Below are 14,899 nucleotides of genomic sequence, written 5' to 3' on the forward strand. Positions count from 1 at the left end.
AGTCAAATTTGTTTAGGTACAGCGTCGCACGACCGCGCAATTGTCCGTTAAAGTCAACGCAGTGCCGAATCGCAAAATAGGCCCTGGTCAGGGGTCAAATCTTCCGGGGGTTAAGTGGTTAAATAGCCGGTTTTAGACACGATTTGTCTAAAACCGGCCATTTGAGTTTCAATGGCCTGAAAAAAATGTTTGGTCAAAATGACTCTATTTTGGTCTCCAAGTGTCTAAAAAGCCTTTTTTAGTCAAAATAACTGCATTTGGTCACCAAAGGTCTGATAAAAAAATTTGTCAAGATGACTGTATTTTTGTCTTTTAGAGCCTTAAAAAGCCGGTTTTAGTCAAGATTTTAGACATTTGGCTCCAATGGCCTGAAAAAAATGTTTTGGTCAAAATGACTCTATTTTGGTCTCCAAGTGTCTAAAAAGCCTTTTTAGTCAAAATAACTGCATTTGGTCACCAAAGATCTGAAAAAAAATTTAGTCAAATTGACTGTATTTTTGTCTTTTAGTGCCTTGAAAAGCCGGTTTTAGACAAGATTTTAGATTTTTGGGCTCCAATGGCCTGAAAATTTTTTTTGTTAAAATGACTCTATTTTGGTCTCCAAGTGTCTAAAAAAGTCTTTTTTAGTATAAATAAATGCATTTGGTCAGCAAAGGTCTGAAAAAATTAGTCAAAATTAATGTATTTTTGTCTTTTAGTGTCTTAAAAAGCCGGTTTTAGACCAGATTTGTCTAAAACCGGCCATTTGGGCTCCAATGGCCTGAAAAAAACTTTTTGGTCAAAATGACTCTATTTTGGTCTCCAAGTGTCTAAAAAGCCTTTTCTAGTCAAAATAACTGCATTTGGTCACCAAAGGTCTGAAAAATACTTTAGTCAAAATGACTGTATTTTTGTCTTTTAGAGCCTTAAAAAGCCGGTTTTAGACAAGGTTTTAGACATTTGGCTCCAATGGCCTGAAAAAAATGTTTTGGTCAAAAATACTCTATTTTGGTCTCCAAGTGTCTAAAAACCTTTTGTTAGTCAAAATAACGGCATTTGGTCACCAAAGGTCTGAAAAAAAATTTAGTCAAAATTACTGTATTTTTTGTCTTTTACAGCCTTAAAAAGACGGTTTTAGACAAGATTTGTTTAAAACCGGCCATTTGGGCTCCAATGGCCTAAAAAAATGTTTTGGTCAAAATGACTCTATTTTGGTCTCCAAGTGTCTAAAAACCTTTTGTTAGTCAAAATAACGGCATTTGGTCACCAAAGGTCTGAAAAAAAATTTAGTCAAAATGACTATATTTTTGTCTTTTAGAGCCTTAAAAAGCCGGTTTAAGACAAGATTTGTCTAAAACCGGCCATTTGGGCTCCAATGGCTTGAAAATTATTTTTTAGTTAAAATGACTCTATTTTGGTCTCCAAGTGTCTAAAAAGCCTTTTTAAGTCAAAATAACTGCATTTGGTCACCAAAGGTCTGAAAAAAAATTAAGTCCAAATGACTATATTTTTTTCTTTGAGAGCCTTAAAAAGCCGGTTTTAGGCACGATTTTAGACATTTGGGCTTAAATGGCCTGAAAGATTTTTTTGGTCAAAATGACTCTATTTTGGTCTCCAAGTGTCTAAAAAGCCTTTTTTTAGTCAAAATAACTGCATTTGGTCACCAAAGGTCTGATAAAAAAATTAGTCAAAATGACTGCATTTTTGTCTTTTGGAGCCTTAAAAAGCCGGTTTTAGACAAGATTTGTCTATAACTGGCCATTTGGGCTCCAATTGCCTGAAAAAAAATCGGTCAAAATGACTCTATTTTGGTCTCCAAGTGTCTAAAAAGCCTTTTTTAGTCACAATAAATGCATTTGGTCACCAAAGATCTGAAAAAAATAGTCAAAATTAATGTATTTTTGTCTTTTAGTGTCTTAAAAAGCCGGTTTTAGACCAGATTTGTCTAAAACCGGCCATTTGGGCTCCAATGGCCTGAAAAAAATTTTTGGTCAAAATGACTCTATTTTGGTCTCCAAGTGTCTAAAAAGCCTTTTTTTGTCAAAATAACTGAATTTGGTCACCAAAGGTCTGAAAAATACTTTAGTCAAAATGACTGTATTTTTGTCTTTTAGAGCCTTAAAAAGCCGGTTTTAGACAAGATTTGTCTAAAACCGGCCATTTGGGCTCCAATGGCCTGAAAATAAATTTTCGGTCAAAATTACTCTGTTTTGGTCTCCAAGTGTCTAAAAATCGTTTTTTAGTCAAAATAACTGCATTTGGTCACCAAAGGTCAGAAAAAAAATTTCGTCAAAATGACTATATTTTTGTCTTTTAGAGCCTTAAAAAGCCGGTTTTAGACAAGATTTTAGACATTTGGCTCCAATGGCCTGAAAAAAATGTTTTGGTCAAAAATACTCTATTTTGGTCTCCAAGTGTCTAAAAACCTTTTGTTAGTCAAAATAACGGCATTTGGTCACCAAAGGTCTAAAAAAAAATTAGTCAAAATTACTGTATTTTTTGTCTTTTACAGCCTTAAAAAGCCGGTTTTAGACAAGATTTGTTTAAAACCGGCAATTTGGGCTCCAATGGCCTGAAAAAAATGTTTTGGTCAAAATTACTCTATTTTGGTCTCCAAGTGTCTAAAAACCTTTTGTTAGTCAAAATAACGGCATTTGGTCACCAAAGGTCTGAAAAACAATTTAATCAAAATGACTGTATTTTTGTCTTTTAGAGCCTTAAAAAGCCGGTTTAAGACAAGATTTGTCTAAAACCGGCCATTTGGGCTCCAATGGCCTGAAAATTATTTTTTAGTTAAAATGACTCTATTTCGGTCTCCAAGTGTCTAAAACGCCTTTTTAAGTCAAAATAACTGCATTTGGTCACCAAAGGTCTGAAAAAAATTAAGTCCAAATGACTATATTTTTTTCTTTGAGAGCCTTAAAAAGCCGGTTTTAGGCACGATTTTAGACATTTGGCTAAAATGGCCTGAAAAAAATGTTTTGGTCAAAAATACTCTATTTTGGTCTCCAAGTGTCTAAAAACCTTTTGTTAGTCAAAATAACGGCATTTGGTCACCAAAGGTCTGAAAAAAATTTAGTCAAAATGACTGTATTTTTTGTCTTTTAGAGCCTTAAAAAGCCGGTTTTAGACAAGAGTTGTCTAAAAAAGGCCATTTGGGCTCCAATGGCATGAAAAATTTTATTTTGGTCAAAATGACTCAATTTTGGTCTCCAAGTGTCTAAAAAGCCTTTTTTAGTCAAAATAACTGCATTTCGTCACCAAAGGTCTAAGAAAAAAATTAGTCAAAGTGTCTTTATTTTTGTCTTTTAGAGCCTTAACCACTTGCCGACTGCCGCACGACTATTTACGTCGGCAGTAAGCCCCTCACAGGCAAAGTGATGTTGATCTACGTTGCTAGCTTGTGAGGGTCTAGGGAGCGAGCGCGCGCCCCCGGAGGCGCGCTCCCGCGTGGTCACGGATCCCCCGCACGTGTGACCGGCGGACCCGATGTTTGCCGGTCACTCGGCGATCGTCACTGCAGAGGGAGAAAGTCAGGCGACTGATGTAAACAAGCCGCCTGTCATTCTCCCCTGTGTAGAAACAGTGATCATACGGTTCTACTATGTAGGACCGTTGATCACTGTTCCTACAGCTCAAGCCACAGCCAATCACAGTTAGAATCACGCCCCGAGGGACACACACAGCCCCTCCCTCTCAAAAAAAATTAACCCCCTTCACTGCCAGTGTAATTTTACAGTAACAGTGCATATGTATAGCACTGATTACTGTAGAAATGTCACTGGTAACCCCAAAAGTGTCAAAAATGTCAGTCAAGGATGCGATCTGTCTGCCGCAATTTTGCAGTACCGCAAAAAAAATCGCAGATCGCCGCCATTACGCGTTGAAAAAAAAACTACAAAAACGACAAAAATCTTTCCCTTTGTTAGTAAACGCGATAACTTTTGCGCAAACCAATCAAAATACGCTTTTTTTTTACCAAACATATGTAGCATAAAACAAATTGGCCGAAAATGTTAAAAAAATTTTGATTTTCACATTTTTTGGGGGAATTTCATATAAAAAAATGTGAAAAATATTGCTATTTTTGCAAAATTGACGCTCTTTTTTTGTTTATAGCGCATGATCAAAAAATCGCACAGGTGATCAAATACCACCAAAAGAAAGCTCTGTTTGTGGGAAAAAAAGGAAGTCAAATTTGTTTAGGTACAGCGTCGCACGACCGCGCAATTGTCCGTTAAAGTCAATGCAGTGCCGAATCGCAAAATAGGCCCTGGTCAGGGGTCAAATCTTCCGGGGTTAAGTGGTTAAATAGCCGGTTTTAGACACGATTTGTCTAAAACCGGCCATTTGAGTTTCAATGGCCTGAAAAAAATGTTTGGTCAAAATGACTCTATTTTGGTCTCCAAGTGTCTAAAAAGCCTTTTTTAGTCAAAATAACTGCATTTGGTCACCAAAGGTCTGATAAAAAAATTTGTCAAGATGACTGTATTTTTGTCTTTTAGAGCCTTAAAAAGCCGGTTTTAGACAAGATTTGTCTATAACTGGCCATTTGGGCTCCAATTGCCTGAAAAAAATGTTTTGGTCAAAATGACTCTATTTTGGTCTCCAAGTGTCTAAAAAGCCTTTTTAGTCAAAATAACTGCATTTGGTCACCAAAGATCTGAAAAAAAATTAGTCAAATTGACTGTATTTTTGTCTTTTAGTGCCTTGAAAAGCCGGTTTTAGACAAGATTTTAGATTTTTGGGCTCCAATGGCCTGAAAATTTTTTTTGTTAAAATGACTCTATTTTGGTCTCCAAGTGTCTAAAAAAGTATTTTTTAGTATAAATAAATGCATTTGGTCAGCAAAGGTCTGAAAAAAATAGTCAAAATTAATGTATTTTTGTCTTTTAGTGTCTTAAAAAGCCGGTTTTAGACCAGATTTGTCTAAAACCGGCCATTTGGGCTCCAATGGCCTGAAAAAAACTTTTTGGTCAAAATGACTCTATTTTGGTCTCCAAGTGTCTAAAAAGCCTTTTCTAGTCAAAATAACTGCATTTGGTCACCAAAGGTCTGAAAAATACTTTAGTCAAAATGACTATATTTTTGTCTTTTAAAGCCTTAAAAAGCCGGTTTTAGACAAGATTTTAGACATTTGGCTCCAATGGCCTGAAAAAAATGTTTTGGTCAGAAATACTCTATTTTGGTCACCAAGTGTCTAAAAAATCTTTTGTTAGTCAAAATAACGGCATTTGGTCACCAAAGGTCTGAAAAAAATTTAGTCAAAATTACTGTATTTTTTGTCTTTTACAGTCTTAAAAAGCCTGTTTTAGACAAGATTTGTTTAAAACCGGCCATTTGGGCTCGATTGGCCTGAAAAAAATGTTTTGGTCAAAATGACTCTATTTTGGTCTCCAAGTGTCTAAAAACCTTTCGTTAGTCAAAATAACGGCATTTGGTCACCAAAGGTCTGAAAAACAATTTAGTCAAAATGACTGTATTTTTGTCTTTTAGAGCCTTAAAAAGCCGGTTTAAGACAAGATTTGTCACCAAAGGTCTAAAAAAATGTAGTCAAAGTGACTTTATTTTTGTCTTTTAGAGCCTTAACCACTATTTACGTCGGCAGTAAGCCCCTCAAAGGCAAAGTGATGTTGATCTACGTTGCTAGACTGTTAGGGTCTAGGGAGTGAGCGCGCGCCCCGGAGGCGAGCTCCCGCGTGGTCATGGATCCCCGCACGTGTCCCCCGATGTCCGCCGGTCACTCGGCGATCCGACAGAGGGAGAAAGTCAGGCGACTGAAGTAAACAAGCCCCCTGTCATTCTCCCCTGTGTAGAAACAGTGATCATACGGTTCTACTATGTAGGACCGTTGATCACTGTTCCTACAGCTCAAGCCACAGCCAATCACAGTTAGAATCACGCCCTTAGGGACACAAACAGCCCCTCCCTCTCAAAAAAAGTTAACCCCTTCACTGCCAGTGTAATTTTACAGTAACAGTGCATATGTATAGCACTGATTACTGTAGAAATGTCACTGGTAACCCCGAAAGTGTCAAAAATGTCAGTCAAGGGTCCGATCTGTCTGCTGAAATTTTGCAGTACTGCAAAAAAAATCGCAGATCGCCGCCATTACACATTGAAAAAAAAACAACAAAAATTACAAAAATCTTTCCCTTTGTTAGTAAACGCGATAACTTTTGCGCACACCAATCAAAATACGCTTTTTGCGATTTTTTTACCAAACATATGTAGCATAAACAAATTGGCCGAAAATGTTAAAAAACTATGATTTTTACATTTTTTTGGTGAATTTCATATAAAAAAATGTGAAAAATATTGCTATTTTTGCAAAATTGACTCTTTTTTTGTTTATAGCGCATGATCAAAAAATCACACAGGTGATCTTTTAGAGCCTTGAAAAGCCGGTTTTAGACAAGATTTTAGATTTTTGGGCTCCAATGGCCTGAAATTTTTTTTGTTAAAATGACTCTATTTTGGTCTCCAAGTGTCTAAAAAAGCCTTTTTTAGTATAAATAAATGCATTTGGTCACCAAAGGTCTGAAAAAAAACTAGTCAAAATTAATGTATTTTAGTCTTTTAGTGTCTTAAAAAGCCGGTTTTAGACCAGATTTGTCTCCAGTGGCCTGAAAAAATTTTTTTGGTCAAAATGACTCTATTTTGGTCTCCAAGTGTCTAAAAAGCCTTTTTAAGTCAAAATAACTGCATTTGGTCACCAAAGGTCTGAAAAAAAATTAAGTCCAAATGACTATATTTTTTTCTTTGAGAGCCTTAAAAAAGCCGGTTTTAGGCACGATTTTAGACATTTGGGCTTAAATGGCCTGAAAGATTTTTTTGGTCAAAATGACTTTATTTTGGTCTCCAAGTGTCTAAAAAGCCTTTTTTAGTCAAAATAACTGCATTTGGTCACCAAAGGTCTGATAAAAAAATTAGTCAAAATGACTGCATTTTTGTCTTTTAGAGCCTTAAAAAGACGGTTTTTGACAAGATTTGTCTATAACTGGCCATTTGGGCTCCAATTGCCTAAAAAAATCTGTCAAAATGACTCTATTTTGGTCTCCAAGTGTCTAAAAAGCCTTTTTTAGTCACAATAAATGCATTTGGTCACCAAAGATCTGAAAAAAACTAGTCAAAATTAATGTATTTTTGTCTTTTAGTGTCTTAAAAGGCCGGTTTTAGACCAGATTTGTCTAAAACCGGCCATTTGGGCTCCAATGGCCTGAAACATTTTTTTGGTCAAAATGACTCTATTTTGGTCTCCAAGTGTCTAAAAAGCCTTTTTTGTCAAAATAACTGAATTTGGTCACCAAAGGTCTGAAAAATACTTTAGTCAAAATGACTGTATTTTTGTCTTTTAGAGCCTTAAAAAGCCGGTTTTAGACAAGATTTGTCTAAAACCGGCCATTTGGGCTCCAATGGCCTGAAAATAAATTTTCGGTCAAAATTACTCTGTTTTGGTCTCCAAGTGTCTAAAAATCGTTTTTTAGTCAAAATAACTGCATTTGGTCACCAAAGGTCAGAAAATTTGTTTTCGTCAAAATGACTATATTTTTGTCTTTTAGAGCCTTAAAAAGCCGGTTTTAGACAAGATTGTAGACATTTGGCTCCAATGGCCTGAAAAAAATGTTTTGGTCAAAAAGACTCTATTTTGGTCTCCAAGTGTCTAAAAACCTTTTGTTAGTCAAAATAACGGCATTTGGTCACCAAAGGTCTGAAAAAAAAATTAGTCAAAATTACTGTATTTTTTGTCTTTTACAGCCTTAAAAAGCCGGTTTTAGACAAGATTTGTTTAAAAGCGGCAATTTGGGCTCCAATGGCCTGAAAAAAATGTTTTGGTCAAAATGACTCTATTTTGGTCTCCAAGTGTCTAAAAACCTTTTGTTAGTCAAAATAACGGCATTTGGTCACCAAAGGTCTGAAAAACAATTTAGTCAAAATGACTGTATTTTTTTCTTTTAGAGCCTTAAAAAGCCGGTTTAAGACAAGATTTGTCTAAAACCGGCCATTTGGTCTCCAATGGCCTGAAAATTATTTTTTAGTTAAAATGACTCTATTTCGGTCTCCAAGTGTCTAAAACGCCTTTTTAAGTCAAAATAACTGCATTTGGTCACCAAAGGTCTGAAAAAAATTAAGTCCAAATGACTATATTTTTTTCTTTTAGAGCCTTAAAAAGCCGGTTTTAGACAAGATTGTAGACATTTGGCTCCAATGACCTGAAAAAAATGTTTTGGTCAAAAATACTCTATTTTGGTCTCCAAGTGTCTAAAAACCTTTTGTTAGTCAAAATAACGGCATTTGGTCACCAAAGGTCTGAAAAAAAAATTAGTCAAAATGACTGTATTTTTTGTCTTTTACAGCCTTAAAAAGCCGGTTTTAGACAAGATTTGTTTAAAACCGGCAATTTGGGCTCCAATGGCCTGAAAAAAATGTTTTGGTCAAAATGACTCCATTTTGGTCTCCAAGTGTCTAAAAACCTTTTGTTAGTCAAAATAACGGCATTTGGTCACCAAAGGTCTGAAAAAAAAATTAGTCAAAATTACTGTATTTTTTGTCTTTTACAGCCTTAAAAAGCCGGTTTTAGACAAGATTTGTTTAAAACCGGCAATTTGGGCTCCAATGGCCTGAAAAAAATGTTTTGGTCAAAATGACTCTATTTTGGCCTCCAAGTGTCTAAAAACCTTTTGTTAGTCAAAATAACGGCATTTGGTCACCAAAGGTCTGAAAAACAATTTAGTCAAAATGACTGTATTTTTTTCGTTTAGAGCCTTAAAAAGCCGGTTTAAGACAAGATTTGTCTAAAACCGGCCATTTGGGCTCCAATGGCTTGAAAATTATTTTTTAGTTAAAATGACTCTATTTTGGTCTCCAAGTGTCTAAAAAGCCTTTTTAAGTCAAAATAACTGCATTTGGTCACCAAAGGTCTGAAAAAAAATTAAGTCCAAATGACTATATTTTTTTCTTTGAGAGCCTTAAAAAGCCGGTTTTAGACAAGATTGTAGACATTTGGCTCCAATGGCCTGAAAAAAATGTTTTGGTCAAAAATACTCTATTTTGGTCTCCAAGTGTCTAAAAACCTTTTGTTAGTCAAAATAACGGCATTTGGTCACCAAAGGTCTGAAAAAAAAATAGTCAAAATGACTGTATTTTTTGTCTTTTACAGCCTTAAAAAGTCGGTTTTAGACAAGATTTGTTTAAAACCGGCAATTTGGGCTCCAATGGCCTGAAAAAAATGTTTTGGTCAAAATGACTCTATTTTGGTCTCCAAGTGTCTAAAAACCTTTTGTTAGTCAAAATAACGGCATTTGGTCACCAAAGGTCTGAAAAAAAAATTAGTCAAAATTACTGTATTTTTTGTCTTTTACAGCCTTAAAAAGCCGGTTTTAGACAAGATTTGTTTAAAACCGGCAATTTGGGCTCCAATGGCCTGAAAAAAATGTTTTGGTCAAAATGACTCTATTTTGGTCTCCAAGTGTCTAAAAACCTTTTGTTAGTCAAAATAACGGCATTTGGTCACCAAAGGTCTGAAAAAAAAATTAGTCAAAATGACTGTATTTTTTGTCTTTTACAGCCTTAAAAAGCCGGTTTTAGACAAGATTTGTTTAAAACCGGCAATTTGGGCTCCAATGGCCTGAAAAAAATGTTTTGGTCAAAATGACTCTATTTTGGTCTCCAAGTGTCTAAAAACCTTTTGTTAGTCAAAATAACGGCATTTGGTCACCAAAGGTCTGAAAAACAATTTAGTCAAAATGACTGTATTTTTTTCTTTTAGAGCCTTAAAAAGCCGGTTTAAGACAAGATTTGTCTAAGACCGGCCATTTGGTCTCCAATGGCCTGAAAATTATTTTTTAGTTAAAATGACTCTATTTCGGTCTCCAAGTGTCTTAAACGCCTTTTTAAGTCAAAATAACTGCATTTGGTCACCAAAGGTCTGAAAAAAATTAAGTCCAAATGACTATATTTTTTTCTTTTAGAGCCTTAAAAAGCCGGTTTTAGACAAGATTGTAGACATTTGGCTCCAATGGCCTGAAAAAAATGTTTTGGTCAAAAATACTCTATTTTGGTCTCCAAGTGTCTAAAAACCTTTTGTTAGTCAAAATAACGGCATTTGGTCACCAAAGGTCTGAAAAAAAATTAGTCAAAATTACTGTTTTTTTTGTCTTTTACAGCCTTAAAAAGCCGGTTTTAGACAAGATTTGTTTAAAACCGGCAATTTGGGCTCCAATGGCCTGAAAAAAATGTTTTGGTCAAAATGACTCTATTTTGGTCTCCAAGTGTCTAAAGACCTTTTGTTAGTCAAAATAACGGCATTTGGTCACCAAAGGTCTGAAAAACAATTTAGTCAAAATGACTGTATTTTTTTCTTTTAGAGCCTTAAAAAGCTGGTTTAAGACAAGATTTGTCTAAAACCGGCCATTTGGTCTCCAATGGCCTGAAAATTATTTTTTAGTTAAAATGACTCTATTTCGGTCTCCAAGTGTCTAAAACGCCTTTTTAAGTCAAAATAACTGCATTTGGTCACCAAAGGTCTGAAAAAAATTAAATCCAAATGACTATATTTTTTTCTTTTAGAGCCTTAAAAAGCCGGTTTTAGACAAGATTGTAGACATTTGGCTCCAATGGCCTGAAAAAAAATGTTTTGGTCAAAATGACTCGATTTTGGCCTCCAAGAGTCTAAAAAGCCTTCCTTTTTTAGTAAAAATAACTGCATTTGGTCACCAAATGTATGAAAAGCACATTTAGTCAAATTGACTGTATTTTTGTCTTTTAGAGCCTTAAAATGTGGGTTTTTGGCACGATTTTAGACATTTGGGCTCAAATGGCCTGAAAGATTTTTTTGGTCAAAATCACTCTATTTTGGTCTCCACATGTCTAAAAAGCCTTTTTTAGTCAAAATAACTGCATTTGGTCAGCAAAGGTCTGAAAAAATTAGTCAAAATTAATGTATTTTTGTCTTTTAGTGTCTTAAAAAGCCGGTTTTAGACCAGATTTGTCTAAAACCGGCCATTTGGGCTCCAATGGCCTGAAAAAAACTTTTTGGTCAAAATGACTCCATTTTGGTCTCCAAGTGTCTAAAAAGCCTTTTCTAGTCAAAATAACTGCATTTGGTCACCAAAGGTCTGAAAAATACTTTAGTCAAAATGACTATATTTTTGTCTTTTAAAGCCTTAAAAAGCCGGTTTTAGACAAGAATTTAGACATTTGGCTCCAATGGCCTGAAAAAATGTTTTGCTCAGAAATACTCTATTTTGGTCTCCAAGTGTCTAAAAAGCCTTTTTAGTCACGATAAATGCATTTTGTCACCAAAGATCTGAGAAACATTTAGTCAAATTGACTGTATTTTTGTCTTTAAGAGCCTTGAAAAGCCGGTTTTAGACAAGATTTTAGATATTTGGGCTCCAATGGCCTGAAATTTTTTTTGTTAAAATGACTCTATTTTGGTCTCCAAGTGTCTAAAAAAGCCTTTTTTAGTCAAAATAACTGCATTTCGTCACCAAAGGTCTAAAAAAAATTAGTCAAAGTGACTTTATTTTTGTCTTTTAGAGCCTAAACCACTTGCCGACTGCCGCACGACTATTTACGTCGGCAGTAATTCCCTCACAGACAAAGTGATGTTAATCTATGTTGCTAGCCTGTGAGGGTCTAGGGAGCGAGCGCGCGCCCCCGGAGGCGAGCTCCCGCGTGGTCTTGGATCCTTGCACGTGTGACCGGCGGACCCGATGTCCGCCGGTCACTCGGCGATCGTCACTGCAGAGGGAGAAAGTCAGGCGACTGATGTAAACAAGCCGCCTGTCATTCTCCCCTGTGTAGAAACAGTGATCATACGGTTCTACTATGTAGGACCGTTGATCACTGTTCCTACAGCTCAAGCCACAGCCAATCACAGTTAGAATCACGCCCCTAGGGACACACACAGCCCCTCCCTCTCAAAAAAAGTTAACCCCTTCACTGCCAGTGTAATTTTACAGGTACAGTGCATATTTATAGCACTAATTACTGTAGAAATGTCACTGGTAACCCCGAAAGTGTCAAAAATGTCAGTCAAGGGTCCGATCTGTCTGCCGCAATTTTGCAGTACCGCAAAAAAAATCGCAATTACGCGTTGAAAAAAAAAACAACAAAAATTACAAAAATCTTTCCCTTTGTTAGTAAACGCAATAACTTTTGCGCACACCAATCAAAATACGCTTTTTGCGATTTTTTTACCAAACATATGTAGCATAAACAAATTGGCCGAAAATGTTAAAAAACTTTGATTTTTACATTTTTTTGGTGAATTTCATATAAAAAATGTGAAAAATATTGCTATTTTTGCAAAATTGACGCTCTTTTTTTGTTTATAGCGCATGATCAAAAAATCACACAGGTGATCTTTTAGAGCCTTGAAAAGCCGGTTTTAGAGGGCGTGGCCGGGATGTAGACGGCGCCGGACGTGTGTTGGCAGAGCTCTCCACCATCCTGATCTTATCCGGCTCCATCCACGGCCCCTGTGCCTCGGATCGCGGCGGTTTTGCCCTCCTCCGCATCGGGCACAGGTGGGGCACGGATGCCGGGGAGCAAATCCCGGGTTTCAGCACCGACCCCGCGGCCTAAACGAGCGGTCCCGCCGCGAGGCGCGAAAGCGGCCGCCGCCATCTTGCAGGTCCAGGCCTCATCTTCTTCCTCTGCAGCCACAGGCGCCCAGGCCTTCTTGAAGTCGGGAAAGATGTCCGCGGGGGCCGGGGACCCTCCTATGGCACAACCTATGGACTCAGGTACCGGGGGGTCTCTGCCGGGGACCGCTGGTCAGAATGGGGGGTCGCATGGAGGGGGGGATATTACTGCTCCCATACTGGCTGCTATAGACGCCTCAAAAACTGCCCTGATGCTCCGGATTGACCACCTGGCCTCTGAATGTACCCTAATCCGCCATGATCTGGATAAAATCAGGGGGCGCCTGACTGAGACTGAGGGCAGGGTGTCTGAGGTGGAGGATGTTACCGCTTCCCATTCGGCACAAATCATTGCCATGCAGGCCCAGGTGAATGCTTTGGCGGACAAGATGGAGGATGCTGAGAACCGACAGCGTCGCAACAATATCAGGGTGGTCGGCTTGCCAGAGAAGGCTGAGGGATCTAATTCTACATTGTTTGCTGAGAAGTTCTTTTGTGATCTACTCAAATTGCCTCCCCCTCCCCCGACATATGTGGTGGAGAGGGCCCATAGGGTTCCCACGGGACCTCGGCCACCCGGGGCCCCCCCGCGCCCGTTTCTGGTCCGCTTTTTGAACTTCCGTGACAGGGATCGTATCCTCTCTGAGGCCGGGAAGCAGGAGGAATTGCAGTTTGAGAACAGCAAGATAATGTTATTTCCTGACTTCTCTGTGGAAATGCAGAAGAAACGCAGATCATTTACTGAAGTGCGCAAACTCCTGAGAACCAAGGGCCTGAAATATGGCATGATGTACCCGAGCCGCTTGCGTGTGGATTACAAGGGATCTGTCCTTTTCTTCAATTCGGCGGGGGAGGCTGCTGACTGGTTGGACTCCATTTAATTTCCTCTGCTGCACCTGCTATCTTGGATGATATGGGGCTCTTGGGGCCCTGCTGCACTGTACTCCCTATTTGCAGCTCCTGTCTACGCACGGTCTGCCTCCTCTATTGCTGCTGGGGGGACATCTACGGTTCCTGTGTTGTTGATCCTGCCCTGAAGTTTCCTGGGTTGCCCTGGGCTGGATCCATGCTTCTATTCCTGGGGCTGTGGACTGGTCTACAGGTCATTGGAGCTCTGTGTGCTACACGTTGTTGAACTGACATTTTTCTCTTTTTTTTTGTTTTGACTCTATTTTTCCTCCCTTTAGGTTTTTTTTCCTTTTTTTTGAGGAATGACTATCTAGCGGCCCCCCCTTTTTTTTTGGGGGGGGCTGTCGTTGGTGGACAAGAGTAACGCCGGCTGCGGTTTTTATGTTGCAGCCATGCCTTTAAAATTTTTGCTGGGTTTTGGGATTAGGCTGGGTACCCTGTTGCACTTTTTTTTGTTCCAGGTTTGGGTATCACAGCAGGGATGTTTTTCTGTTTTTGGCTCCAGGCTCCATCCAGTGGTCACTGTTCTTTTTTACTTATGTGTCTGTATTGCTGAATGTCTGGATGGAGTTGGGGGATCGGGTTGGTCCTCGGGCTGTGCTTGGTCCTCCGGCTCCCTCCTGCTATATGTCCCTCTGCTGTTCTATGGCTGAGCTACTTAAAATCATGTCATGGAATGTGCGGGGTCTCAATGACAAGGTGAAACGCACAGCCATTTTTAGGTATATTAAATCTGTTCAACCGCATGTTATCCTCCTCCAGGAGACGCATTTGGATGGGAGCAGGGTGCTTGCCTTGAAGAGGCCTTGGATCCAGAGGATCTTCAATGCTACTTACTCCACGTATGCCCGTGGGGTGTCTATTTTGCTGGGTAGAAATGCACCCTGCTCGATTCAAAAGGTAATTACGGATCCTGGCGGCCGGTATGTTATTGTTCTACTGGAGATTTTTCACCGGCAGATGGTACTGGTGAGTGTCTACTTACCTCCCCCGTTCCACTCTCAGATTCTGGTGGATCTCCTGGTGACCTTGGCCCCTTATATGCATCTTCCTCTAATTATGGCGGGGGATTTCAATGCTGTTCTGGACGGCGGGCTGGACTCCTCTAACCCGGGTAGACTGTCGTCTCCTGAACTGGTGTCCTGGTCTTCCGCGGCTCAGCTTACGGAGCTGTGGTGCTGGAAAAACCCTGGGGTACGTGGCTACTCCTGTTGGTCTGGGGTGCACAGAACGGCGTCCAGGATAGATCTGGCTTTTGCTAATGGGCCTTGTCTTGCTTTGGTCCAGGATGCTACATATTTGGCGGGTGGCCTCTCTGATCACAACCCACTGCTATTGACTCTGCGGGTGGGAACGGGTAG

Source organism: Pelophylax lessonae (assembly GCF_965119305.1).
Source record: "Pelophylax lessonae genome assembly, chromosome: 1".
NCBI lineage: Eukaryota > Metazoa > Chordata > Amphibia > Anura > Ranidae > Pelophylax > Pelophylax lessonae.